Genomic DNA, 26380 nt, shown 5'->3' with positions numbered 1-26380 from the left:
GTGTGTGTGTGTGTGTGTGTGTGTGTGTGTGTGTGTGTGTGTGTAGGCAAACACTCTTATGCATAATAAATATTTTAAAAGACTCAAATTTGTACCTATGTCCTCTTAGACTAAAAATGAACAAGCCACGTTCATTTGTAGAAGACACCGTCCCAAGAAATGATATTATAAATGTTAATCCACACAGCATTCCAGGGTACAAAAAGCCAAGGCAAGACTTAACATGGAGGAAATTAGTAACAGTGCAAGATAATTAAAATATTAAAATGCTTTAAAACAATATCCTTGTAAACCATAACTTATGACTAGAAAGAAACGGAAAGACATCTGCACACGCCTGTGGATAGTAAAACAACCACTCACTCACAGAGAAAGTCTTAGGAGCCAAGCAGTCTTTATTCAGAACAGATGCACATACAGCCTTAAAGGTATTTATTATACATGTACCCAAGGCAGCCCACCAAGGCCACTGTACGCAACCTATAGCTTTACTGTGCTAGTTTTAGTACTAGCGTGGCGGGACAGGAAGATAGTAAAAATAAGGAGACACTAAAAGAGACAGGCTCCCTCACCCCAGGGTCCCACTAGCTGTAGGTCAAGGGTCCCATCACAATGAACAACACTTGCTGTGAAATCGTAGAGTGGCAACATCCCTTTATATAGAAATGTTTCAAATGAGAAGGTTAAAGCAACATTGAATCACTCCTAAGATCTAAGTGTGTGTGACCAGGCAAGGACTTTCTCTTCCCAGACATAAATCTACTGTTTTCTATGAATCTCACAAAAATTCCACTTATAGTAAAAGATGTGTCTTAAACCCCTTGTGTGACCATATGACCAATGGTTGTACTTTATCAGATTATAATCTGTGCGGGCAAATCTAAAGCCAGCCTATAGTCTCCTTTATCAAAAGTAGGGGGAAAGATTCTTTAGGAACCTCTTGAGACAATGGATCTCAACCTTCCTAATGTTGTGACCCTTTAACACAGTTCCTCATGCTGTGGTGACCCCCACCCCAACCATAAAATTATTTTCATTGTTACCTCATAACTGTAATTTTGCTGCTGATATGAATATCAATGTAAATATCTACACTTTCCAATGGTCTTGAGCAAACCTTATGAAAAAGTAGTTTGACGCCACCCTCACAGGGATCCTGACCCACAGACTGAGAATCATAGTTTAACCTAAGCCATCAAAATTGAATAGGTGACCATTACTTCCACACATCAACAGAATTTTCTCTCTCCAAACGCCCACATCCACTCTTGCTTGTGTCTTATCCTTTCCCCTCCCAACACCTTTTTTCCCAATAATCCCCCTGTTGTATCACCACTAAAATCCCTTCAAAATAAGCTCCGCATCTGTCTCATCGTAACATTTTAAGTAATCAACCCATCTCCATCTCTGTGTAGGTCACTACAGTTGCCTTTACAGAAGCTTCTAACACTTTCCTGGGATGGCCAAGGACTCAAGTCAGAGCCACATTGTTTCCGCCAGGTCACCCACAGGTGCAGAAATAATCTGACGGAACACCAGTGCTTTGCTGAGTTCTGATCTCTAAGGATGCCACTAAACCTCATTAACCAGATGGTTTCTGTGACTTCTTGAACCTGAGGTTTAAACATTTTCCTAACATTTGCCCTCCAATGCCACCAAGAAGAATCCACATTCAGAGGTGATTACAGACTAACCAAGAAAGTGCCCAGATCTTAGATTTTGAAGGCATGGGTTTATTGGCATTTTAACATACTTCCTTATCATGTGAATTTCACACCTCTCTTATCAAAAGCTAAAAACCCCCATAGGCTCAAAGGGAGTGCCACTATTAAGAGATAGCCTTGTTGGAATCGGTGTTGCTTTGTTGGAGGAAGTGTGTCACTGGGATTACAAATGCTCAAGCCAGGCCCAGTGTCTGTCTGTCTGTCTGTCTGTCTGTCTGTCTGTCTGTCCCTTTCTCCTCCCCTCCCTCTCTCCCCTCCCCCCGCCTCTGCTTACAGCCTGCAGATCTGAATATAGAACTCTCAGCTACCTCTCCAGCACCACGTCTGCCTGCAGGCCACCATGCTTCTATGATGATAATGGACTAAACCTCTGAACTGTAAGCCAGCCCAATTAAATGTTTTGTTTTAGATGAGTTGCCGTGGTCATAGTGTTTCTTCGCAGCAATGAAAACACTAAGACAGAGTCTGTCCCTCTGGAATCAAGTCTCTTTTGTCTGTCCCTGGCTCCCTGCTCCAGATCCGCTTTGATACTCTGTGCTCTGGGAAGGCCAGCAGTCTTGTCCACTTCCTGCCCCCTCCCCTTTTACCCACTGTTGGAGATAAGCCACACACCATCTAAAGAGAAGCCATCCACCTTTCTACCTGCTAAGCCCAGCACAGAGCTAACATAACAGACTGTTCCAATGAATACCAACAAAGGGTGACTATGCGAGGCAAGCATTAACTACAGGACAGGCTGGCATGGGGAATAGATGTGAAGGCTCTAACAGGGGCACCTTCTCAGCAGGTCATAAAGGGACAGATCCACCATCTCTGTCCCATGCCCCACAATAAAGCACCAGGGAACACGGCTGTCCTGAAAGACTATGGCAGTTTTTATATGCTTTTAATAATGAAGTGACCAGGAGCAGGAGACTAAACATCCACTGACGGCTCATCTGGCACAACCTCCCTGGCAGCCCAGTCCAGGAGAGGCTTACCTGGCCCCTCTCTGCTTTGGCTTCATGTCTAGCCTCCCGGCTTTGTAAGTGTGAACTTTTTACCTCCCTCCTTGCAACATTGTTTTTATTATTGTTCCTATTCATTCCCATTCGGACATGTTATACATAATGGATTGGGGTCATTTTCATATTTTAAAGATCTCCATTCAACCTGGCAGTCAAATAGTCTCAAAGAGATCTGAGAGTGTTCAGGGTACAGCTGTAGTGAGATTTCCTAGACCCCTGTCCCCTGTCAGCAAATGGAATGGAGACTTTCGAGAAAGATGACCCCCTCAGTGTTCCAGGCGTTGTATGCAATGGACGTGGGCAGCCAGCACACGCCTGCTTTCATCTACTCTGAAACCTATCGGGCTGCCCCTCCTCCATCCCAGACCAGAAACAGTCAGCAAAAGCCTAGCTAGCGATTCTTTCACAGGTGAGATAGAGCCTGCCCAGGAGGATTAAAAAGTAAAACCAAAAGGGGGGCTTCTATCTTCCCTCTAATGTATACCAAGGTATAAAGACAAACTTCTGGCCGTGTAAAATCACAAAATCGGAGTCATTGTTTCCAGTCTCTTCTAACCACCTAATATCTTACACACTCGAAGTGCAGAGTTTGAATCTACAGAATCACAACATAAAAAGGTTGATTTATTATGATTAAGCGAGTAAGTTCAGCCGAAAGCTATAACTGTACTTGAGTGACACACCTTGTCCCAAAGCAGCCTCCCAACATTTATGAAGTATAAGGCCTAACCTAAGAGTGTACCTCTGTAACCAAGCAACTAGGTTTCAGCCAATCACAGCCATCAAGCTTTTCCCAGTCCCTGCTGCTACCGATCAGGCCATGCCCATATAAGGTGAATGCTGACTGTGGCCAATCAGGATGCTTCTATATGTCACTTCCTCTCTCTTGCTATAACTATAACCTGTTCGGTGCTGACACAGAAGTGGGTTCCTCGGTCGCTTCCCAGCCCCCTCTGACAATGCTTGACAGCGTCACAGAGGAGGGATTTGCATTTCTTTATTGTCAATCTTCTTCCCTCTGGGTGACAAACTGTATCTGAGGATAGCGAACCGTGCTTGATTGGTTCTGTCATGTGTACTAAAGACAGGCTAGATCCTGCAGGACCAGGAAGCAAATAACTGCACAATCAATGCTTAGCTGCTTGCTTAAAGGTACAGAAATAGCCCGAGCCTGGGGAGAAGCAAAAATGAGTAGATTGCCTGGCATAGAGTACTCAGAACCATCTGGAAAGGTTGAGGTTCTACCACCTTTCCTCTTCCTCCTCCCTCTCCTCCCCCTGCCCTTCCTTTCCCTCCTCTTCTTGTTTGTTTGTTTTGGGTGGTATAGGCTTCTTTGTTTTTCTTTTGCTTTCATTTTTTTCCTTCACCTATTTTATTTATTTATTTATTGAATCAGTGTCTCACAGTGCTGTGTGCTTGTCTAGAATTCTCTGTGTAGTCCAAGCTGGCCTTGAACTTTGGCTCCTCATTGAGTGATGAGATTATATAGCCTGTGCCTAGAACCTACTTCTTGCTCAAGTTAAAGAACTAACTTAAACCGGTCTCTATTTCCCATCTGCACAACCAAATTGCCAATCCAGCTGCACAGGCAAGAAAGAAAGTGTACAAAATGCTGCTGGTGACAAGCAAAGGCCGGGGTGAGGAAAGGCTTCACACAGGTCTAAACTTCAGTTCTAGACTTTAAACAAATTTTAAAGAAAAGCTCGTTTGAACTTAGCAATAGGAATGCAAAGGAGATCTCAAAGAAGGTACACAAAATGCCATGATTCATGATTCATGCTTTTCCCCCCCAGGAAAGTAACGTGTTAGACTCCCGTAACCTTCTGTGGAATAACGGGTTGCATTATCAGATTAAAAAACAAAGACATATTAAAATTCTCCAGTTGGAAGAGAAATAGAATCCTGCCTTCAAATACTGAGCTTGAGAGACGGCTGGGATGTTAGGAGCACTTGCCGCTCTTCCAGAGGACTGGAGCTCAGTTCTCAAGACCCACAGCAGACGGCTTACAAACACCGGCAACGCAAGTACATCTTACATGAAACACACACACACACAAACCTTTCTTTTAAAGTCAGAAGTGTAACAATATTGTCATAAAGCACAGTGAGTACTGGGGCTGCATTCAATTTTGGATTTCACAACAAAACTAATAATGCAAACTCTCTCTCTTTCTCTCTCTCTCTCTCTCTCTCTCTCTCTCTCTCTCTCTCTCGGGGGTGGGGTGGTGTGTGTGTGTGTGTGTGTGTGTGTGTGTGTGTGTGTGTGTGTGTGTGTGTGTGTGTACGCGCGCGCGCGCACGTGCATGCCCGCGAGCATGAGTGCAAGTGCCCTCAGAGGTCAGACGCTGAAAACCTAACTCTGGTCCTCTCTGCAAGAGCAACATGTGTTCTTAACTTCTGAGTCATCTCTCTGACCCTCCACCGTATCAGCTTTTAGGAAGGGTGTCTCATTGAACCTGGAGCTCACTGATTGACTAGGCCAGCTGGCCAATGAGCTCCAGGAATCATCTTGTCTCCTCCTCCTAGTACAGAGGTCACGTCCTCTACTCCCAACTTTTACTTGGGCTAGCGCTCAAACAGGCCCCCATGCTTGCATAACAGACAGTTTACTGATAGAACTCTGTCTCCAGCCCCCGTTTGTAAGGCAAACTTCTTTTAACTTTTGTTCCTTCCGGGAGTGATGACTCGAGTATTGCTAACAGGAAACAATGACGAATTCCAAATGGCAGTGATTTAGAATCTGGAAACGAAAATGGCAGAGACTACCGCTATTCTTTTGTGCTCCCGTGTTCTGCTCTCCTATGGCCGTGTCCAAACGCCATCCAAACACCAGCTTGGAAGACAGGGAAAGTCTAAGACAGGGAGGGGTCAGGGATGGGAGGTTCCACGTCTCCCTCAAGGCATCAGAGTGCTACGGTACACCAGGTCAGAGCGATACCCTAGGTCCGGCTGGGAGCCAGCGCTGAGTGTCAGAAGAAAAGGAGAGAAGGCTTTCTTCAGGAGCCTTAGCGTTATGGCTCCTGTAGGAGAAGGCCTTCCCAATTGTGACCTTTAATGAAGCATCTCTCTGAAACAATCCTAGCTTATTTGTATTTCTTTATTGAGGTGGATTTGGACGCATACACTATACTGGGTGAGCAAAGCATTACATAGGTTTGGAGAAGAGCGGTAGAATATCCAGGAAAGGAAGGCCATTGGCTGAAAGCTACTGCTACTGAGATGCCTCATTAGCACAGAGAGGCATTCCAGACTGACTGCCCTGGTCACACTGGTTGAGGGTTGTGGTTGGTACTCCAGAGCAGACACAGAGGCAGGGAGGGAGCAGCCCTACTCCCACCATCTCAAAACTCTGAGATGCCAGGGATTTGAGCATGCGTCACCTCACCACTCCATCCGATGGGAGATCCACGTGCCCTACAGTGTTTTGTTTGAAGGGCATATTCATTTTATTTTATAATTGTGTATGTGTGTATGCTGTGTATGGCTGTCTTCAGACACACCAGAAGGGGGCATCAGATCCCATTACAGATGGTTGTGAGCCACCATGTAGTTGCTGGGAATTGAACTCAGGACCTCTGGAAGAGCAGTCAGTGCTCTTAACCACTGAGCCATCTCTCCAGCTTCATGACCTTTCTTTAGGCCTTGGTTCCTCATCTTCCCCACAGTTCACCAAAACACTCTCTCACTCTCTCGTCTCATCCCTTCCTCCCTCTTTCCCTCCCATTCCCTTCCTCTTTTTTCCTCCCCTCCCCTTTCCTCCCCCCTCTCTCAGGAACTTTAAAGCTGATGTCATTGTATACACGAGGAACAGACAGAAAATATAAGTAATTGTGCACGTCCATGCACACTTTGCAACACCTCGGTTATTGGGGTTTGGGAAGGAGAAGCACAGGCAGTGAAGCTGCAGGGAAGCATAAGTGGTGCCTGTAACAAGCGGAAGATACAGTGTCTGTGTGCACGGCCTTCAGGCCAGACTTCAAGGCTAGGCTGCCTGCCTTTTCATGTCAGGTGTATCCTTCCTGGTGCTATTACAGCTTGAATATCTGCGATCTGAAAACCTGAAATGCAAAATTCCCAAAGATCCAAAAGCTTGAATGTTTAAGCAACAAGAAGAAAATCCATACCTGACTGCATGTGGCCAAACACAGGTGCTTTTTAAAGAATATGGAACAGAATCACATCATGTAATACATATAAAATATGGGTTTATATTTGAGTCCCATTTTAAGACACCTCATTTGTATATATACATATTTACAAATCTGATACCTAAGATACTTCTGATGGGAAGCACATTTTTTTTATTGTTTTGTTTACCTTGGCAAGTATTTTGATTGTGTGTATGGGGGAGTGCACATGTGCACATGCGCCTGGGCCTGTGTGTTCATAGTTATATCTATATTACTTCTTCCTACTGATACTAAAGTGATAATAACAGACTTATTGGGTGGGTTACTAAGGAAATTAGTTGAATTTTCATATGCCTGGTATGTAGAACAATTCCCAAAACTGCGGATACTGTCAACTCTTAACTATTTTTATCAGGTAAGGAGGTGATAACGTGCAGAAAATATACAGAATTTTAAATCCAGCAACTTTAATGTTTGCAAAAGATCTGAAAGTTTTAAAAATAAAAACTGTGAGTTTGGGAAACACTAACAAAGGGCTTTTTATCTTGAGGCTGGAAAGCAATTAAGAGAAACAATGACATCAAGTAATTCAACCCCTTCAGTGCCTGGGCCTGTGGCTCTCGCACAATAACCCTGATCTAATGAGGTCAAGGTCTCCCAGTCTACACTTGCCCTCTCCTGACATCTTCTTCCTCTTCATAAACCAGTTCAAATGCCTCATGAAAGCAAATGTTAAGTCAGCCACCCTGAAACTGGGAAGGCCGAAGTGACCCCCACCCTCACTTGGGGAAGCAGGATCTTCAGGGTGTCTGGGGGTACACATTGCTTCCTCGATGTTGAGAATGAATACAATGCCTAGAGGCTCCACCTAGGGGAACTGGTAGAGGAGGGAATCAGCAAACTGACTCAGGCAACTAAGGACCAGGTTTGGGGTCAGCTGGGGTTTTTGAAGTCAGCTGGGCATCTGTTGCCTGAAACCACAGGATGCTGAGGCCTCTGGGGATGAAGAAGAGCTAAGGGCACCAATCACTGACTCTTTCATCAGAAGGAACTTAATTTACAGGGCATAAATTAACAGCCACCGCATAGAGTCTCCCAGTACCTGATTGTTTTTCCTCTACGTAAGTGGTTCTCAACCTGTGCATCAGGACCCCTTTGGGGCTCCAAAGACCCTTTCACAGGAGTCGCCTAAAAGCATCAGAAAATACAGAGATATTTACATTATGATTAATGTAGCAAACTTACAGTTAGGAAATAGCAACAAAAATAATTTTGTGGCTTGGGAGAGTCACCACATGAGGCACTGCATTAAAGGACTCTCAGTGTTAGGAAGGATGAGAACCATTGCTCTCTATCTACCCGGGTCTGCTGGGAAGAATCCAGATCAGAGGATTCAAGAGGACTTCAGCTAGTGGCTCATGTCACTCTTCCAGGATCAGCTCCCTCTTCCCTTTTCCTAAAACAAACTGCAACTGCATTCTTCATTGGCTTGAACATCAATGGCGCTGCGTGGCTCAGTTGCAAAAGTCCTGACCACCAAATAAATTCCATCCCCCGTCTCTGCCCTGATTCCCCAAGAAGTCTGTCCTGCCTTCTGTCACACAGCTTCTTTCTTCTGCTTACAACATCCTTTACTGCATGGTCCTCTTCTAAACTCCAACTTCCAACTTCTTCCCCCATCCCCCTCCTCCCCAACACTCCCCTTCCCGCCCACCATCCCTCGCTTCTTTGGGAAGCTTTTCTCTGCATCCTTTTGATCTCTTCTATCAGCCAGGCTGCAGACCTCCACACTTAAATTAACCACCCTCACGTCTGGATTCTCCCAACGCCTTTGGACCCTGCTAACGTGGCCTTTTATTAAACTGTATAGCAATATTTAATCTCCCTAAACAGGCTGTAAGTTCATTTAGTGCAGATAAGAATGCCCTTTTGTTCACAGGACCTGGTGCCCTCCATGTGCTGAATGTGTTTGTTTGGTGCAATTCCTATAATTATTTGCCCAGCTTTGATACTCTCTGTCCACTTCCAGGACCAAACAGCCAGGTGAACCCATGAGCCTGCCAGCCCGCCCCAGCCTCCTTTTCAAAGGAGACAGAGAACCAATTGTTAGTCTTCAAAGTGAGATATAAACTGTCCCCTTTCTCTTCCTTCAGTGATGTTTCCATGGTGTGTGGAGCTCCTCTAGGAACTGCACACATTAAGGTGGGCAGGGAATACAGGCATAGATTTTTAACTTTAAGTATCAAAGATGTATATATGTGATTTTTAAAAACAAAACAAAACACCACAACAAACAGGCATAACACTGCTATACTGTTACTCCTAAAGACTTCTTGGAGGTTGATGCTGCTGTGGTAGATAACGGCCGTAGGTTGGGATGGCTGTGGTACAGCAAACGGCTCTAGGATAGAATCTCTGGGGGTCTTGATGGTCATGGTAGCCTTCCCAGATGAACAGACAAATAGGTGCCGAGTCTTAGAGAAATACTCCGGATACTTCGGGGAAAGAATGAACTTCGGGGAAGAAGGCCGTCATCATGAGAAAAGGCACGAAGGAGGGAAAATGCAAAGTGATTTAGGTGTGTTATAAAAGGATTCATTTTTCTGGGAAAGTTAATGTGAGGATAAGGTGACAGTGTTGGAGGAGCCACGAAAGAAATCCAGGCAGCTAGGCTTGGATCCTTCAGCAGCCTGCCCCAAAGAGGGCTTGATGGACCACCTATGCAGTTGCTGTGGAGGGAAGGGAGGCGTCAAGGGGTTGAATTGGTTTCAAAACCACTAAGCCATTCTACACCTCCTGGGGAGTAACAATACATAGTGGAGATTTAAATGCACTGAGAAATTCTGCAGTAAAAGGCATACATTTCTCCATATTCCACAATGCATCATTTTTTTAAAGTTTGAAAAATGCAAAACTCCAGGCAACAGCATTTTTTTTTAAAGATTTATTTTATGTATACGAGTACACTGTCGCTGTCTTCAGACACACCAGAAGAGAGCATCAGATCCATTACAGATGGTTGTGAGCCACCATGTGGTTGCTGGGAATTGAACTCAGGACCTTTGGAAGAGTAGCCAGTGCTCTTAACCACTGAGCCATCTCTCCAGCCCCAGGCAACAGCATTTTAAAAATAAAGTAAACCCAGTCATTTTAAAAAAGTGTGGACCAAACGAAGAAGGCCACAGAGGTAAAGCTGGAGTTTCGAGGCGGAGGGGCAATGATGTAAACCCTCTAAGAGGTGGTCCAGTTGACCACTATAAACGAACATCCCTTTTCTACAAGCTTCGTCAGAGTTCAGCAGGGTTTCTGTGAACATCTATCAAAAGCACTTCCTGACAGATCTCTAAAAGGACTCTGCCTACATGAACGAAATACGTCTTGGTACCTAATAATCCAAAATCAACCCCTGCCTGGTTTTGAACATTTATCTTTGTAGCCAGGTAAGCCTGGTCATTGTTTCGAGATTCTGGAAGTCTGGACCAATCACCGTGCGTCACTCATTGAAACGCCTCAAGTTCCAAGGGCACGGTAATTAACGCGTGTGTTCTACACAGAGTAGATGTACAGTTTTCAGCACAGCGAATCCCCCATTCATCCAGGCTCTTTGCTGTGCACATCTGGAAGTACTTTACAGAGGGTTCAGATCCCTTCACATGGGCAGAGTCTCGGGCTCAGAAAGCACGACCTCCTTCAAGACACCGTTTCATAAGCACTTAATCGCCATGCTCTGGGGCCAATGTGCTCCAAATGGCATTCTGGAATTCTCGTTTCCTGAGAGGTCACTGGAAGGCTCGCCCGAAAGGAGGGCCTGGTGTGGGAAGCATCAGCACTGACATATTTCTCCCCTGCCAAGTGTCTCCGAACCTTTGCAGTATTTGTCATGGACCTTCCTGGGGCAGGGTGACAGCCATTGTATATACTCAGCGCTGTACATGCCCGGTTATGTTAGTCTCTCTCTCTCTCCCTCTCCCTCTCCCTCTCCCTCTCCCCCTCTCCCTCTCCCTCTCCCTCTCCCTCTCCCTCTCCCTCTCCCCCTCTCCCTCTCCCTCTCCCTCTATCTCTCCCTCTTTCTCTCAGCTATAAGCAAATGAGTTTTAACTACTTGTTCAGGAAAAGGGTTCATCTAGCTTACACTTCTGGACGTGGGATGTCCATGTATCCTGGCTCTATTGGGAGCCCCCTAATTATATCACATCATGGTTCACAGCATTACAGAGGAAGCACGAATGACAGGGGCAACACATACAATCACAAACCAGACAACGGGAGGAGTAACTCAGTAGGACAAGAAGCCTACCCTCCTGTTTCAGCATTAATTCCCTCTTGGGGGTAGTATGCTGTAAGTTCATGTGAATTCTCTTCTGGACCCTGATTTAAAATGAATTAACATTTCCAGCTGCAAACGGAGCCATTCTATTCCAATACTCATTTTATAGCACCTTCAGACCCAGCCTAGAAGGACTCACTGGGGAAGTCGAGGCACCGAGAGTAAGCACCACGCTCACATTCACAAGCCAGTAGAGCAAAACCAGGATCCAAAGCCAGATGATCCTGACCCCAAAATGTACATCTGCCACACCATGTGGAAATGAATGGCAATTTGAACTGATACTTTGAGGGGGGGTTGTGTTGTTGGGGGAGCAGGAGGGTCATGTAACCTCAGCTGGCCCCTAACTCGGCATATAGCCACGGATGCCCTCCCTATTCTTGTTCCACCATGCCTAGATCCAGCAGATGCTGGGACGCAGACCCAGGGCTTTCTGCCTGCTAATCAAGAGCCCTACCAACTGAACCACATCCCCGACACCTACTTTGAAGGGTTCCTTTCTGATCCCATACTGTTCTTGAAATAGCACTGTCACATGCAATTCTGCCATTATGTTCCATCTGCTTCCATACCGAGGACATCATAGTGGGATAAACTTTCCCCGTGCTTCGGCAAACACAGAACACCAGAGTAGCCTGACAGGAAGGCAGTGGGCACAAAGCTGTCGCCTGCTCCCGGGCATCAAGGGAGTGAGGCAGTCCCCTCCTCCCTGGGAGTTCTTGAAGGGTCTAAAGCTCCCCTGTTTTCTGAAGGGGTGAGGGATTACTTACTGTCTTTTACATTTGAAGTTTGACCAGGTTCAGGTGGAGTTTTTCCAAGTCAGTTAGAAATCTCTGAAGAGCCTCTCAGAGAACAGTTATGCTAGGTTCCTGTCTGCAAGCTTGACGGAGTTATATTAATAGTGTCAGGGATTGGTTCTTGCCCATGGGATGGGTCTCTATTTTGGCTAGTCACTGGTTGGCCATTCCCTCCGTCTCTGCTCTCTCTTTGACCCTGCACATCTTGTGAGCAGGATACATTTTGGATCGAAGGCTTTGTGGGTGAGTTACTGCCTCTATCCTTCTACTGGGAGTCCTGCTTGACTACAGGATCCATTTCAGGATCCATTACCCCACCCCCACCCCACCCCCGAGTGCGCGCGCTAATATCTCAGCTAGAGTCGCCCATACACCCAGCGGCCAATGGAAAGAGATGCAGAGACTCACACCCAAACGTCGGACGGAGCTCGGGAAGAGTTGGGAGAAAGACTGAGGACAGGGACGCCACAGGAAGACCAACAGAGTCAACTAACCTTGACCCATGTGGGTTCCCAGAGACTCAATCGCCAACCAAACACTAAACACGGGCTGGACCTAGGCTCCCTGCACATATGTAGCAGATGAGCAGCGTGGTCTTCACGCGGGTCCCCCAAACAGCCGGAGCAGGGGCTGTCCCTGAGCCTGTTGCCTTCCCCCTGTGGATCCCATGCCTATAAATGAACAGCCTTGTCTGGCCTCAGTAGTAGAGGATATGCCTAGTACCACAGCAACTTTGTGTGTGTGTGTGTGTGTGTGTGTGTGTGTGTTTTGACACCCAGAGAGGGGTTCCCCTTCTCAAAAGAGAAGGGGGAGGTAGAATGAGGGGAGGCCTTGCATGAGGGGGGTACTGGGAGGAGAGGAAGGACTAATTTTGGGTTGTAAAGTGAATAAATAAATTAAATTTTTTAAAAAAATATCCCTTTCTAGTTTCAATAAAGTATAGTTGACAAAAAGAAAAGAAAAAAGAAAACTCTGAAAGAAACAATATTTCCAGTTCTGGGATGATCTGGAAGCAGTTGTGGAGAGAGATTTGCTTTGTAATAATTTCTCCCCTCCAAAAAAAAGAAAAAAGACTTCCATGGTAGATTAGCACACCACAACAACAAATGAAAAGGATTTGTTTCTTGAAACAGGAGGTCACCTTGGAGTGATTAACACGGCTGCCAAAGTCCGATCCCATTCCAGACAACTGATGGTGGCAGGGACGTGTCTCCACAGGAAGAAACCTGGCAGTTCAGAAAAGACCCATCTTCTACCCGAGGAGCCTGGGGTGGCAATGAAGCCTTTGCTCTTCCTTCCAAGTGTCTGACAGGTTCCCCCAGTTTCTCTGGGTTTTATTATAAAAGTGTCAGAGCCTATCAGAAATTTGATGGCAGCCACACATTATCAAATAAATAAAAAGAACACCCTTTTTATCTCACCTTTGAAGTTACTCTGAATAGCGTCACCCTCTGCCAAGTTCCCTGTCTCCTGCATAATGAGATACTTTCTAATTAGCATATCACAAATATCCCTGGTCTTAATTTTCATCAGCGCCCTAATACGTTTTTAAATGTTTCCTTTATAGTGCACTGGGATTTTCCCCGCTCTATAAGGACGAATGAGAATGAAAGCAATAGGGTCCGCTCAAGCCCCCAATTCTTTTCTTTTTCACTTTTCTCTCTTACCCCTCCCCCTCTCTCATTTTTTTCTTTCTCACAAACTAGCAGGCTACACGGGATGGTGGGAAGGTCACCAGAATGAAAGCCAGAAGTCCTGGATTTGAGTTTTGCCTGTGCTGCTAATTAGTTGTGTCATTTTAGGCAAATTGCTTCACCTTCGAGTGCCTCTGGGTCATTTTCTATATAATGACTAGGCCTGGCCAAATGGAAGGTCCCCCACGGCTTCAAACACCAGGATTCTATTTGTGAAGCTTGAATAATTCCTTGTGTCTTTATTCAAACGCTGAAGCAAGTTATTTTCTCTGATTGGGAAACGCGGTGAACTCCAACCAAAACGGGTACAGACGTCAGCAAACAGGAATGTGGCTTTAAAGGGACACCAATATTTAATTGCAGAATTACAGACTATCCTTAAACAGCCAAAGGCGTCCACAATCTCACTATACATACGTCGCTACATAAAGTAGTGTTTTTACAGGCTTTAAGATATGGACACATAACAAATGAATACACGCATGCGCATACATGAATACACGCATGCGCATACACTGGAGCTCGAGAATTTTTGCTGGCACGAGCTAATCTGGCCTGGAAAGAATACTCAGAGGAGGAAAAGGAAGTTTTGGATATAGACAGGTTGAGTATAAAAAAAAATCAGCTTAATAAAATAATTGGGATTGCCCTAGTGACACCTGAGTTTCAAGATTTGGCTAGTAATATCATAGTCATAAAAATATGGGAATTGATCACAGTTTTCAACGGTGAGCCCCTGGGGACAAAGGCCAAGCTAGTCATATGGGCCTTGGCTTTTAGTTTGCCTAACTGAGCCAATCTGAAGGAAGGCAGGAGGCAGCCTTGTGAGGCCTTCGACCCTCCGGACCTGCCACCTCATCGCTCCCTTTGATGAACAGTGACAAGATTGCTTCTGCTTTCAGTGGACTTCTACCATGTCGCGCCTTCTGTAAGGGGGGAGATGTGCATACATGCTCGTCTGAGCATGTCCAGAAATGTGTATGCATGTGTGCACAGGGGTGAGTGCATGTGAAGACCAGGGAACAACTTTGGGATTCATTCCTCAGGCACTATTCATATTCATATATATTTACATATACATATACATATACATATGTATATATACATGTATGTGTGTGTATATATGAACATTATATACTATAGTATACATATACATTGAGGTATGTGTATACTATACACATACCCTATAGGCTGCCTGCCTCCCTTTCTCAGCTCTGGCTAGCAAGCAGGAGCACCTCGCCTAACTTTTTAAACTGTGTCTTCTGTGAACTAAAAACTCAGGACTCAGGCAACCCCTTTGTTACCACCTAAGCTATTCCTCTCTGCCCACACCACCTCTTTGGTCTCCAGTTCAGGCTTCTCTGGTCTTCTCTGCCCCTGGGGCCACCCTGCATCCCCCTAGCAGATCATCTAGCCCGCTCTCAAGCCCTCTGACGTCAGCTAACCTAGGTGAGTCTGAACAGCTTGTCGCCCTGTACTCCGGGCTCTCTCACCACTTCTCTGGCTCTAGTGGCAGCAAGGGACTGCCAGGCAACACTTGGGTCACATGGTGGTTCCAGGAGCAAGAACACCTATGAATGACTCTGGGGGAATGAATACCAAGGAGTGAGTCACTGAGCAAGAAGCTGAGATTTCGGGACAGTCCCGCCACACCCCAACCTTCCTGAACAATTACAGTATGAGGGGAAGCAAAGGTAGCTTAATCAGCAACTGTACCCACAAGAATAGATTTTCATCGGACTGAGCAAAGACATGATGAAGACTGGGGAAGGTTAGCCACAGGCCTGTCTGTATAGGTGGGAGGCAAAGGGAGCTACCTACATTTGGGTTTATGAGGAGCAAGAATCGTGAAACTTTATGACTGGCAGTGCTGTACAGAATACTCAGAATTAGCATACAGGCCAAGAGATCAAATCATCACACAGTCCAGTCATGAAAAGCCATAACAATTATATCTACAGAAGCAGAAAAACAAAATCGGACTACAGGTAACATAGAAGACATAGTCACGGTTCCTAAGATGGCTTGTATGAGAATTATAGGTAGATAGATACCATGGAAAAATCTGGAAGAATAATTATCAAAGCACCAATGGGATTTTATCTGAATAAAATAATTTTTATTCTTCCCTGAATAAGTAAACAGCCCATTTATAAATACTAAACAGGAATAAGGTGGGTAGGATTTGGCCGCAGGCAGCGGTGAAGGAAAGAGAAAGTAAGAGGTAGGGTTTAGTGTAATTACGGAGGAAGAGCTAGCTGACAGAGGTGGGTGGCTAACTGAGGAACTGAAGAGGACGTCTGAAAATCCTGGGTGACGCCCAGCTGGAGTGCTGGTCACCCTCCACATGGAGCAGTGTGTATGTGTTTGTTGGGGAGGGGGGGGGTTTAGCATGAAGGGGAAAATGCCTGCTTACTCTTACACCTAGCTTAGAATTAGTAACAGGTCACTGGAGTGCCAGAGAGAGGTGAGGGGCCAAAAGGACTGAAGAATCAGGTGCTGGCTCGGGCAGCCCTCCCTCCACCAGTCTCCAGAGGAGGCCATACTCCACCTAGAGGGTCCCTTCAGTCTGTGTGGAGATGGTCTCCTGGCACTCCAGCATTCTGCAGGGCGGTACTCAATACGTGGTTGATTACTGAGTGACAGAATCCTCTAGACGAGAGCTGATACAGCAAGAAGGATGGGTTGTCACCATCTGTGACACACGATCTGGTCATGTGAGACTGAATTTGGGAAACACAGCTCTGTGTGGAAGAAGCCAATGGCACAGATGCAAACAAGAGAAGCACAACTCTCCTGAGGCCAAAGAATGAGAACCTGGAAACAGAAAAAGATGGCGATGACAGCCACTGTGGAAGACAGACCAGAGGAGACAGTGGAAGACAGACCAGAGGAGACAGGGTCGAGAAAACAGTTCATGATTTTAAGGGTGTGCGCATGTGGGAGAGAGTGATCTGAGGAAAATATCACTCTTTAGCTTGATGCCTAGAAGCTTAAACAATGCAGAGATGGATGAGAGAAAAGGTCATCTTTTAGGTTGTGTGGTGAAGACATAGGAAACAGTATAGCTCGAGGAAAAGATCAGTCAGGGCAAACGTTGGTCATTTACCCAGCACTAGGACAAGAAACCTGAGGCAAACGACTGTGAGGAAGAAAAAAAGTGACTAGAACTGTGGCTCATGGTTTCAGGGTTCCCGCATCACATTCTGTTGGTCCTTGATTGCTCTGGGGCCTATGGTGAAGCACAACGCCATGGCAGGAAGTATATGGAGAAATAAAGTGGCCAGGAAACAAAACAAAACAAAACGGAGAGGGAAGTGACTGGGGTCCTATTGCGTTTTTTTAGGGCACACCCACAATGATCTAACTTCCTCCCCAATGCTCCACTTGAGACTGGTGACCAAGCCTTTAACAAGTAGGCCTTTCCAAAGCAAGAGAAACTAGGACTCCAAACAATAACAAGCCACTGATGGGGTGTTGAGGTCACAGCCACATCTGGCCTGCACTGGGCCACCACTGAAGTAGACAGAACTGCTACAGGAGAACAGCCTGTCTGTCCTTCCTCCCTGTCCTCCGAGCCACACAGTTGAGCTCTAATTATAGCCTTCTCTAATTACACTCCATACGGCTCCATGTAAACCCCAGCGCCCTCGGGAGAACAGAGCCACTCCAGGACTTCCCATGGACCGTTCTTGATAGCATCAGTCTGACGGCTCATCTTCACCGTCAGCCTGACAGGACTTAGGATCACCACAGATTCCGGGTTTGCCTATGGGGATGGTTCTAGACAGTCTTAACTGAAAAGTGGCTTGTCGTGAACATGGGTGACTCCACAGGCTGGAGTCAAGGGATGAATAAGAAACGGGAAATGGAGCTGAGCTGAGAGTGACCAATAGGTCTGTGTGACGCTTCTGCTGCCATGCCTTTCCCTGTCATGATGTGCTGTCTCTCCATGAATCTTGAACTGAAATCTACCCTTCCTCCCTTAAACTGCTTCAGGTCGGTGTTTGTCAGAACCTCTAGAGAAGAAACAGATGAGCCTAGAGAAATAACCTAGCTCCATCTTCCATTAGTCTTTGGAATACCTCCATCCACAGCAGCTAACTTAAAGCCACCCCACCATTGACCAGGAAGGGACAGGCATTGGGGAATATGGATGGCTTTCAGACAAGGCATTTGCAGGGAGATCTCCAGCCTGCCCTTCAGTTGAGATGAAGGGTGATACCCCGTGACTAGTCTGTGGGGGACCCCAGGATTCACATTCAGAATATCTCCACAGGGCACATCCCTATAGAAAAACTCTGCTGAACCTTGTCAGGGTGACCCAGGAAAAACCAAAAATGGCCCTCTGGACTCCCTGAAGCTGCCCCAAGTCATCCTTGTGTGTGACAAGCTGAAGATTTATATCAAAGCTGCGCCAATAGACAGGTAAAAGTGCCACATGTCGCCTCAAGGAGGACTCGGGACGGAGTGGAAGGGGTAGCATGTGTTCCCTGTTCATCCGGATGAACTGACAGCACTCCTCAGGGTGAACTTCCAACCCTACCTTTCTCAAATGAAGTCCTGCTTGCCCGGAGTGTATTTTGTAACAGGAGAAGACAACCATGATCAGCCCTTTTCCCATTACACATCCATGCTTCTATAGACATTGTTTTAAAACACATAAGCACGCTCATTGTAAACCTTGCAAAAGGTTTTCCCACGCCGAGGCAGTTTCAGAGTGTATACTGCACACATAACCACTCCATTTTCTACAAGAATGAACTTGCGTTTCCAAGATACTCTGACTTTAAATCTCCATTTCAGCAGGAAAAAAAGTTAACATGTGGAACTCACATGAATATCTTTAGCACACGAGGGTCCATTTAATGCACTGAAGTAATAATTTATTCAATAGGACCCAAGCGTCCAGATATACATCCGCACAGCTCCCCCAAAGACTAGGCCATGAACTTGAAGGGTCTGCGTTGTGCATTAAGAAACCAGAATGGCTGCCTGGAGCTAGCATACCGTCCCACAGGAGAGATTTGAATTCACAATTGCGGGGGCCTCTCCTTTACAGAATCAAACACTTAAAGCAAATGTGCATGATTCCACAACCTACAGTTCCACGGGGGTGGGAATCCATTTTATTACTGCTACCTCTCCTCATTGGTCACATCCTCTATACCAGATTACATTGTAAAATCTAAGATGCCAAAAACCATATTGTGGCTAAGCACTTCATGCTTAAACACCGGGATTCCTGGGCCCAGGGGAAGGACGATGCCTTCGGGAACACACCATATGCAGGAGCAAGTCAAACTATGGAAGACGTCAGACTTAAGCAGCCAAGAATTGCCCAGCAGGACACTGCCCTCACATCCACTTTAAGAAGGCACGCCCTGTTTATAAACAGTCTGCAGTGTGTATTGGACGGGAAAGCACGGTTAACTAGCTGGCTTCTGCAACCTGCCATTCATTTCTCTTTTCAAGTTAAAATGGTTCCATTAATTTTATGTGCCCGTCTCTACAGCAAACTTCTTTCCAAGAAAGTTTCCATTTCTCACCGAGATGTCAAATAATTTACCTAAGAATCCCATTCACACAGGATTTAACTCTAATTTTATATAAACATCTTAGATAAATGGCCCTCTTTTATTTACTACTTTTAAATATACATTCACTTTTTATTAAAAAAAAAAAGAAGAAGAAAAAGAAGGAGCCCTTTCCCTTGTCCCTCCCCCACCCCCAGCTGTTGCTGCCAGTAGTCTAGTTTTTCCAGGCTGAATTTATAAATTCAGATCTAATATCTCTGAACAAATATACGCCATGACAAACACAGGCAGGCAATCTAAAAGTCTTGCATTTTACATGTCATCTTTAATCTATAGGACTTGACCACACAAAAGCTAAAAATTGGTCCATGTTACATTAACAATCAAACACAGGACAAAGAAAAAGCACCTAGTTACCTAGCGGCATTTTTGGGGGCTCATCAAAAGAACTTTCTCTTGAATGCTTAATAGAAAATGGACACGCCAAGTGACGTACGGCAGTTATTCACCAGGTCATTATTACAAATAATCCATGTCACGGTGACCTTTCCGTACATTTCTCCAACAAGCACAAAAACACACCGAGAACAAAACGAAATTGGAGAGCAACTTACAAATAATTTTTTCATGTACTGAGAATCGTGGAAGCAGAATAGCCTAGCGTGTAAAAGTTTATAAGCGGGCTGGAGAGACGGCTCAGCGGTTAAGAGCACCCGACTACTCTTCCAGAGGTCCTGAGTTCAATTCCCAGCAACCACATGGTGGCTCACAACCATCTGTAAAGAGATCCGATTCCCTCTTCTGGTGTATGTGAAGACAGCTACAGTGTACTTATATATAATAAATGAAAAAAAGTTTATAAGCAATCATACACTCCACATGAGACACAGGAATAATACCTCCTCGTCTTCCAGATCTGAGACAAATAAAACATCGGTGCCACTGTCACCAGCAAGGAAAGAGGGAGTGGGGGTGGGGGGCGGTATGAAGTATTGTATCTAAAACGAGTCTCCTCTGTCTGGCAATTCACCCTAGGGTTCAGTATACTCACTCTGCGGTCTCGGTCCAGGGTTGCTGGTTTTTTGCAGGCAGTCGGTAAAGTGTGCAGATGGAAGTAATCTAAGGTTCACTCCGAATCCCGAGGACGGCTGCTTTTATTGCCCTGATTGCCTTCGGTGCCAAAGACATCCTTGCAGTCCGGAGTTACCGCACGTTGATTGCAACTGCTGTCAACATTTTATTACCCCCTGCTTTTCCGGTCCTCTGATAGCTAATTGGAACATTCTAGATAGCTGGGCTCAGTATAGGTTTCAATCCTGTTTCTTTTCCCCCTACCAGGAAAGGTTCCGGCTTCTCTTACACGGCCCAGAGATTTAAAGTCGTTCTTTTCCGGAGTGCATGCAAATAAATCCTCAAGTAATTGGTTTCAACCTTCAGACAGCTTTCCCTCCCAGTGGCTTGGGCAGAGGTGCTTTTCCCACACACTCCCGGAGTGGTGCACGGCTTGTCTGGACAAGTATGATAACACTTGGCCAGGAGATGAAAAACCCACACTGAAGTCATTAAGGACCTGTAGGACTGGGCCCTGAATCCACTTGGCACAGTCCCTACCTCCCATCGCTCCAACGTAGATGGTGGAACCATGAAGACAAGTTCATCGGGCCTTTCCAGGACCTTGAACCACCTGTGTTTTACAAAACGGCATTCAACTCGGGTACCAGACCAAGAGGAAATACCTCATTTTCTTCTCTTGCCATTGCCCCACACACACCAAGAATCACTAATGAGGGCAAGAACCAGAGTGATTGACCTGAAATTCTGTCTTTTCCCAGAACAATTCCAATGTAGTTAGCATTATCATTGCCTCTCAATAATTCTCTGGCTTCATCAGGAAACTACTTAATTACCTATTTGGAACTTTGATCTAAGCTCTGGAAAGTTCTTTATACTATATGTGTGTGTTTGAAAGAACTATTTGACACCTAAATCACAGGTTCAAACCATGACAGAGCAAGGGCTTGAGGCTTTCTCCTGCTCATTGCCTACACAATTTATAAGTCCATTAATTTTTCTATAGACTTGAATTAATTTGCTTTTCCTTATTGGCCTAAGTCATAAACATTCCACGTATGAATGCAGAGACAAAGAAGCCATCACAGCTTAAAGAACTATCCCATCCAAGGCACGGGCGGGGGGGGGGGGGGAGTAGGATTATCCGATGGGGACATTTCTCCTGTTGTATGTTCCTTATGACTCGAGAACAAAGGTGCAGCCATTTTCATCTTTTAACTTTCTACTAAGGAAATTTCACTAAAGAGCACTGCTGGACAGGCTGGGCTGCAGCTCATGGGCAGGGCACTCGCCTAGCATATATGAGATTGTAGGTTCCATCGCTGGCACTGAGGAAAGCACGCCGCCAGTGGATAGCTCGTAAGTCACCACAATACGTAGTGAGCATACATGTTTGCCTTGGAGAGGAAGACGGTAGAAAAAAATCACTTCAGGAACACTAAGAAAGTGCACACGTCTGGCAGGAACTATGAGAAACCCACCAGACATTTTTGGGAGAGCTGGAAAAATGACGCGTGGGCACACAGGGTGCACTGGAAGAAGGCAGTATCATCAGCGTCAGCTTCCGCATCTCGGAGCACAGACAGAAGCACTATGCAGAGAGAGGCCTCCTGAGAGCCACTCCGACACTCGCACTGTCCCCAGGCCATGCGCTGGTCTCTCTTGGCCATGCCCCGTCTCCTGGGACCGGTCACTAGCAGCTCCTCCTTCCTATCTTTCTTATGTTCAAGCATCATGGCGGCTTTAATCGTCCTTGTCATTTTGCTGCTTTCGTTTTCATGTAAACGCAGCCATGGCAGACTTGATGTGCTCCCTCTTCACCCTCTAAGAGCTGGCATTACAGGTGGGAGTCACCACACTTGCTTAAGATTCTTTTTTTTCCCCCAGTTTCTCAAACAGGTTTCTCTGTGTAGCCCAGGATGTCCTGAAACTTGCTCTATAGACCACTGAGACCAGGCTGGCCTCAAATTCACAGACACATCTGCCTCTGCCTTTGCCTTCTGCCCTCTGCCCTCTGCCCTCTGCCCTCTGCCCTCTGGCCACTGCCTCTGCCTCTGCCTCTGCCTCTGCCTCTGCCTCTGCCTCTGCCTCTGCCTCTGCCTCTGCCTCTGCCCTCTGGCCTCTGGCCTCTGGCCTCTGGCCTCTGCCTCTGCCTCTGCCTCTGCCTCTGCCTCTGCCCTCTGGCCTCTGGCCTCTGGCCTCTGGCCTCTGCCTCTGCCTCTGCCTCTGCCTCTGCCTCTGCCTCTGCCTCTGCCTCTGCCTCTGCCTCTGCCTCTGCCTCCCAAGTGCTGAGGCTAAAGGCATGTGCCACCAGAGCAGCTCTATTTTTTTAGATGTGTTGTTGTTGTTGTTGTTGTTGTTGTTGTTGTTGTTGTTTTGGGTATATGGATGTATGTATGGATACCATGTGCCTGCCTGGTATCCTCAAAGGCCAGAAGACGACATCGTATTCTCTGGAACAGGAGTTACAGGCCACTTTAGAGCCACCCCCGGGTGCTGAGGACTGAAAGCTCGTCATCTCTACGAGATCAATGAGTGCTCTTAGCCACCAACTGATCCATCTCCCCAGCCCCAGTAGGATCAACCACATAGGCTCAAAACGCAACAGCTTATTTTGCCAAGTCCTAGAAGCGCTCTCTCTCAGACAGTTCTTATAGCTAGCCCCTGAGAAATCATACTCCATCTTCTCCCTCCCAGCACGGACCACAGGGTGAGTCTGTGGTTGGCTCAGTCTGACTCTCGATTCTCAAGACCAATCTATTCTCAGGCGGGAGGCCTTTAACCTGGACCAGTTCTGCCCTGGGGTCCTACACCAAGTAGTACTGGCTGTTCCTCCTTCCCTAACACCCCGACTTTAATCAAAAGGCTACCGTTCCCTAATTCCAGCCTTCATTCAACCCTCAAATAACAGGGCTTCGCTGCTGAGCCCTGTTCCCAAGCTCCTGCTTTGGTAACTGCCCAGTAAATTCGGCTCCTCCTCGGCCTGGGACTCTGGCCAAATTCCTAACTTGGAATCAAAAGAATCTTCTCCAATCTCCAGCTTACTGTTAGAATCTGCCACCTCCCCAGCCCAAATGCCTGATCCCCACATCCACACTTAACTAGCTGTCTAAGATCTAGAGATGGCCATATCTGCTCAAAGTTTCTGGCCAGCTCTCAATAAAACCTGAACTTCCACCAGAACAGAACCACAGCAAAGGAAGCAATTGCCCCACAGAATCCCACATGCCCCACAGGGGGCTGACACTGGCTCTGGGCTCCTGCTCAAGTATCAGCAGCTACTGGCTTCAGCTCACCTTGGCTCTGAGTTGACAGCTCTGGTTTTACCCCTACTGTGTGACGCCCCTACTATGCAATGTCTGTTAGGACAGTCTGTACTTTCTTTAAACAAAACTAGTTATTATTGGTGGGTAGATGTGTGTGTGTGTGTGTGTGTGTGTGTGTGTGTGTGTGTGTGTGTAACTGGGAGGTGGGGCGCTTTGGAATGGGCTCCAAAGATTGAACTTAGGGCATAACACTGGCAGAGCAAAGCCTTTTCCCCACTGAACCATTTTACAGGCCCGAGGCCTGAGTTTTTACATCATTATGTTGACTGTCTGGCTTTTTCCGATCCTCCCCAGGTTTCTTGTTGCATGATTCACATGGATTCTCATTTGCATAAGCTGGAATTAATCAAGCGATTAATTACATAAGTTTTCTATTATAGCCAACCAAGCACTAGCCTGTCAGGAGAAGACAGAGAGCTGCACAGCCCTCTAGGAAGATGTCCTTACTGTCAGGCCGGACACCAGATCACCTGATATCACCCTGGTTTATAAAAGACAGTTTTAAAATCTCTCCCTCTCCCTTTCCCTCCCCTCTCTCTGTCTCTCTTTCTCTCTGTCTCTGTCTCTGTCTGTCTCTCTCTCTCTGTCTCTGTCTGTGTCTGTCTGTCTGTCTGTCTGTCTCTGTGTGTGTGTGTGTGTGTGTGTGTGTGTGTGTGTGTGTGTGTGTGTGTGAATATCGAATGCCAGTGATGATGAGGGCAAGAAGAGAGGGCTGGGTCCTGAGGCAGGAGTTACCACATGGGTACTGGGAATGAAACTGTCCTCGGAGAGAGCAGAAATCACTCTTGGCCCTTGGCCAATGAGCCATCTCCCCAGCCCCACAGCCCTTCCATTTTCGACTCCCTTCCTCTCATTAAAGCTCTGCCTTCCCTTACTCCTTCCTCACAGCAGTTCCAGGGGAGCCTTCTGAGCTTCCTGCACATTTCCTTTGTGTGCATTGTGTTTTCTGAGGTAGACATGCACAGTGACAGCAGTGAAAATCCAAGGAGAAATTCCGAACGCTGATTCCTTCACAGAAACATCTAATTAATGAGGGGCCTCTGTTAGAATCAACTTCATCCGAACTCTGGAACCTTACAACAACCAAATACGCACACAGGATGGTGGTGAGCAGTCTCAGTAGGCGAGGTCTGTGGGCTGTAAACCGCCTCTGGTCTCATGCCCCCACGGTTCAACTGCAGTTTTTAAGACAGCATCCTGTATCCCGAGGGTCTCTGATCCCGACGGATCAGAGCGTATCATCTTCAGGTAACTGTAGCTGTTTGTTTTAAGCTGTCTAATGGTCTCCGAAGGACTGGGCGCAAAGTGACTGTGTTTCTTTAGCCTAATTACTCTCCCTGGGTGGAGACAACTACACAAGAACCATTTGTCTGGAATATTTAAAGTTTGTGACATCTGGGGCACGGGACCCAGTGCAGGCAAACGACAACCAAAAAAGCCAGGAAGGAAAGGCTGGGGAGTGCTACCACCTTGACCAGGACTGAAAACTCCCACAGACTGGATTCCTGCACACGTGCTAAAGGCAGGGTAAGGGCTCAGCAGGTACACAGCGTCCTACGTCTCACTTCGGGGTGAGCTTCAGGCAGTGCAGGGACTAAAGGAAAGGCAGATGGTGGGAAAGAACAGCGCTGAAGATGTAGTTCACCCACCCCTTCCCTGGTGTTCGTCTTTGTTCCTTCTTCCTTCCTTCCTTTAAGAAGTCCCTTCTCTCCACTCTTAACTCAGGCACTTACAGAACCTCTGCATCTGGTAGGTCAAAGCTATAGCTGGGATTTTTCTTTATACATATAATATATTATTATTAATTATCAATTGATTAGTAACATATTATATATAAAACTGTTGTTATATATAATTGTTATATATAACTATTTCATTTAAGAAAGTAAAACTGATGACTTTACTGCAAAATTAATTTTAAAAAGCCACTCACCACGGTTTTCACATACAAATGACAAGAAGCTTAAAAACAGAAATGAGTCCCCGAGTTTGCGTTCCCACACAGTTTCTTCCAGAAACTTCCCACTGAGAAAACACTCAACCCAACCCTGGGAACCCTCTGAGACAATGTTAAGATATCTGAGAAGAAAATAGTCACGGTGGCACCTCTGACCTGAGAAACTTGCATCCAGGAATACCAGCAAATATTGGTGCCCACATGGAATAGTTTGTTTTTTATATTTTTACTTCTCGTGTATATGCAGATCCACATGTGTCTGTGGGTGTTTGCATGTGTGTGCGTGCGTGCATGGAGGTCAGACGCTGATGCTGGAGTTTTCTTCGGTTACTTCCACTTTAGTTTTTGAGACAGGGTCTCTTGCTAAATCTGGAACTCACTGATCCTGCCAGAGTTGCTGGCCCGTAAGACCCAGGGATGCTCGGACCTCCACGTCCCTAGTGCTGGCATTACGAGTGCACAAAGCCACGCCCAGTTTTTTTTGTTTGTTTTTGTTTTGTTTTGTTGATTTTTCTTTTTTTGCATGAACGCCAGAATCCAAATTCAGGTCCCGGTGCTCGCACAGCAGGACCTTTCTGGGGCATCTATCCCCTCCCACCTCACCCAACACACGTGATTTAGGGTCGTTGTTGTTGTTGTTGAGTGATAGTGGTTTTAGATTCGGAATTAAGGCGTGAGTATGAGAAAGCTGCACGTATATGTTTTTTTTTTTTTTTCCGGAGCTGGGGACCGAACCCAGGGCCTTGCGCTTCCTAGGCAAGCGCTCTACCACTGAGCTACATCCCCAACCCACGTATATGGTTTTAAAAG

General features: G+C 46.2%; 2 protein-coding genes across 2 annotated transcripts in view; both read right to left on the bottom strand.

The window, feature by feature from the left end:
• The window catches only part of Erich1 (glutamate-rich 1), a gene marked incomplete at its 5' end in the record, with an annotated part of 52793804 nt that overhangs the window by 30631621 nt on the left and 22135803 nt on the right, over positions 1-26380 (bottom strand).
• Stox2 (storkhead box 2) overlaps positions 1-26380 on the bottom strand; it is a 239065-nt gene that overhangs the window by 156006 nt on the left and 56679 nt on the right. The gene's annotated exons all lie outside the window — the stretch shown is intronic.

This window comes from Rattus norvegicus, chromosome 16, assembly GCF_021556685.1.
Source record: "Rattus norvegicus strain SHRSP/BbbUtx chromosome 16, alternate assembly SHRSP_T2T, whole genome shotgun sequence".
In the NCBI taxonomy this organism is placed as follows: domain Eukaryota; kingdom Metazoa; phylum Chordata; class Mammalia; order Rodentia; family Muridae; genus Rattus; species Rattus norvegicus.
Note: the sequence above shows the minus strand (reverse complement) of the source record. Positions and strands in the feature narration are given on the sequence as shown.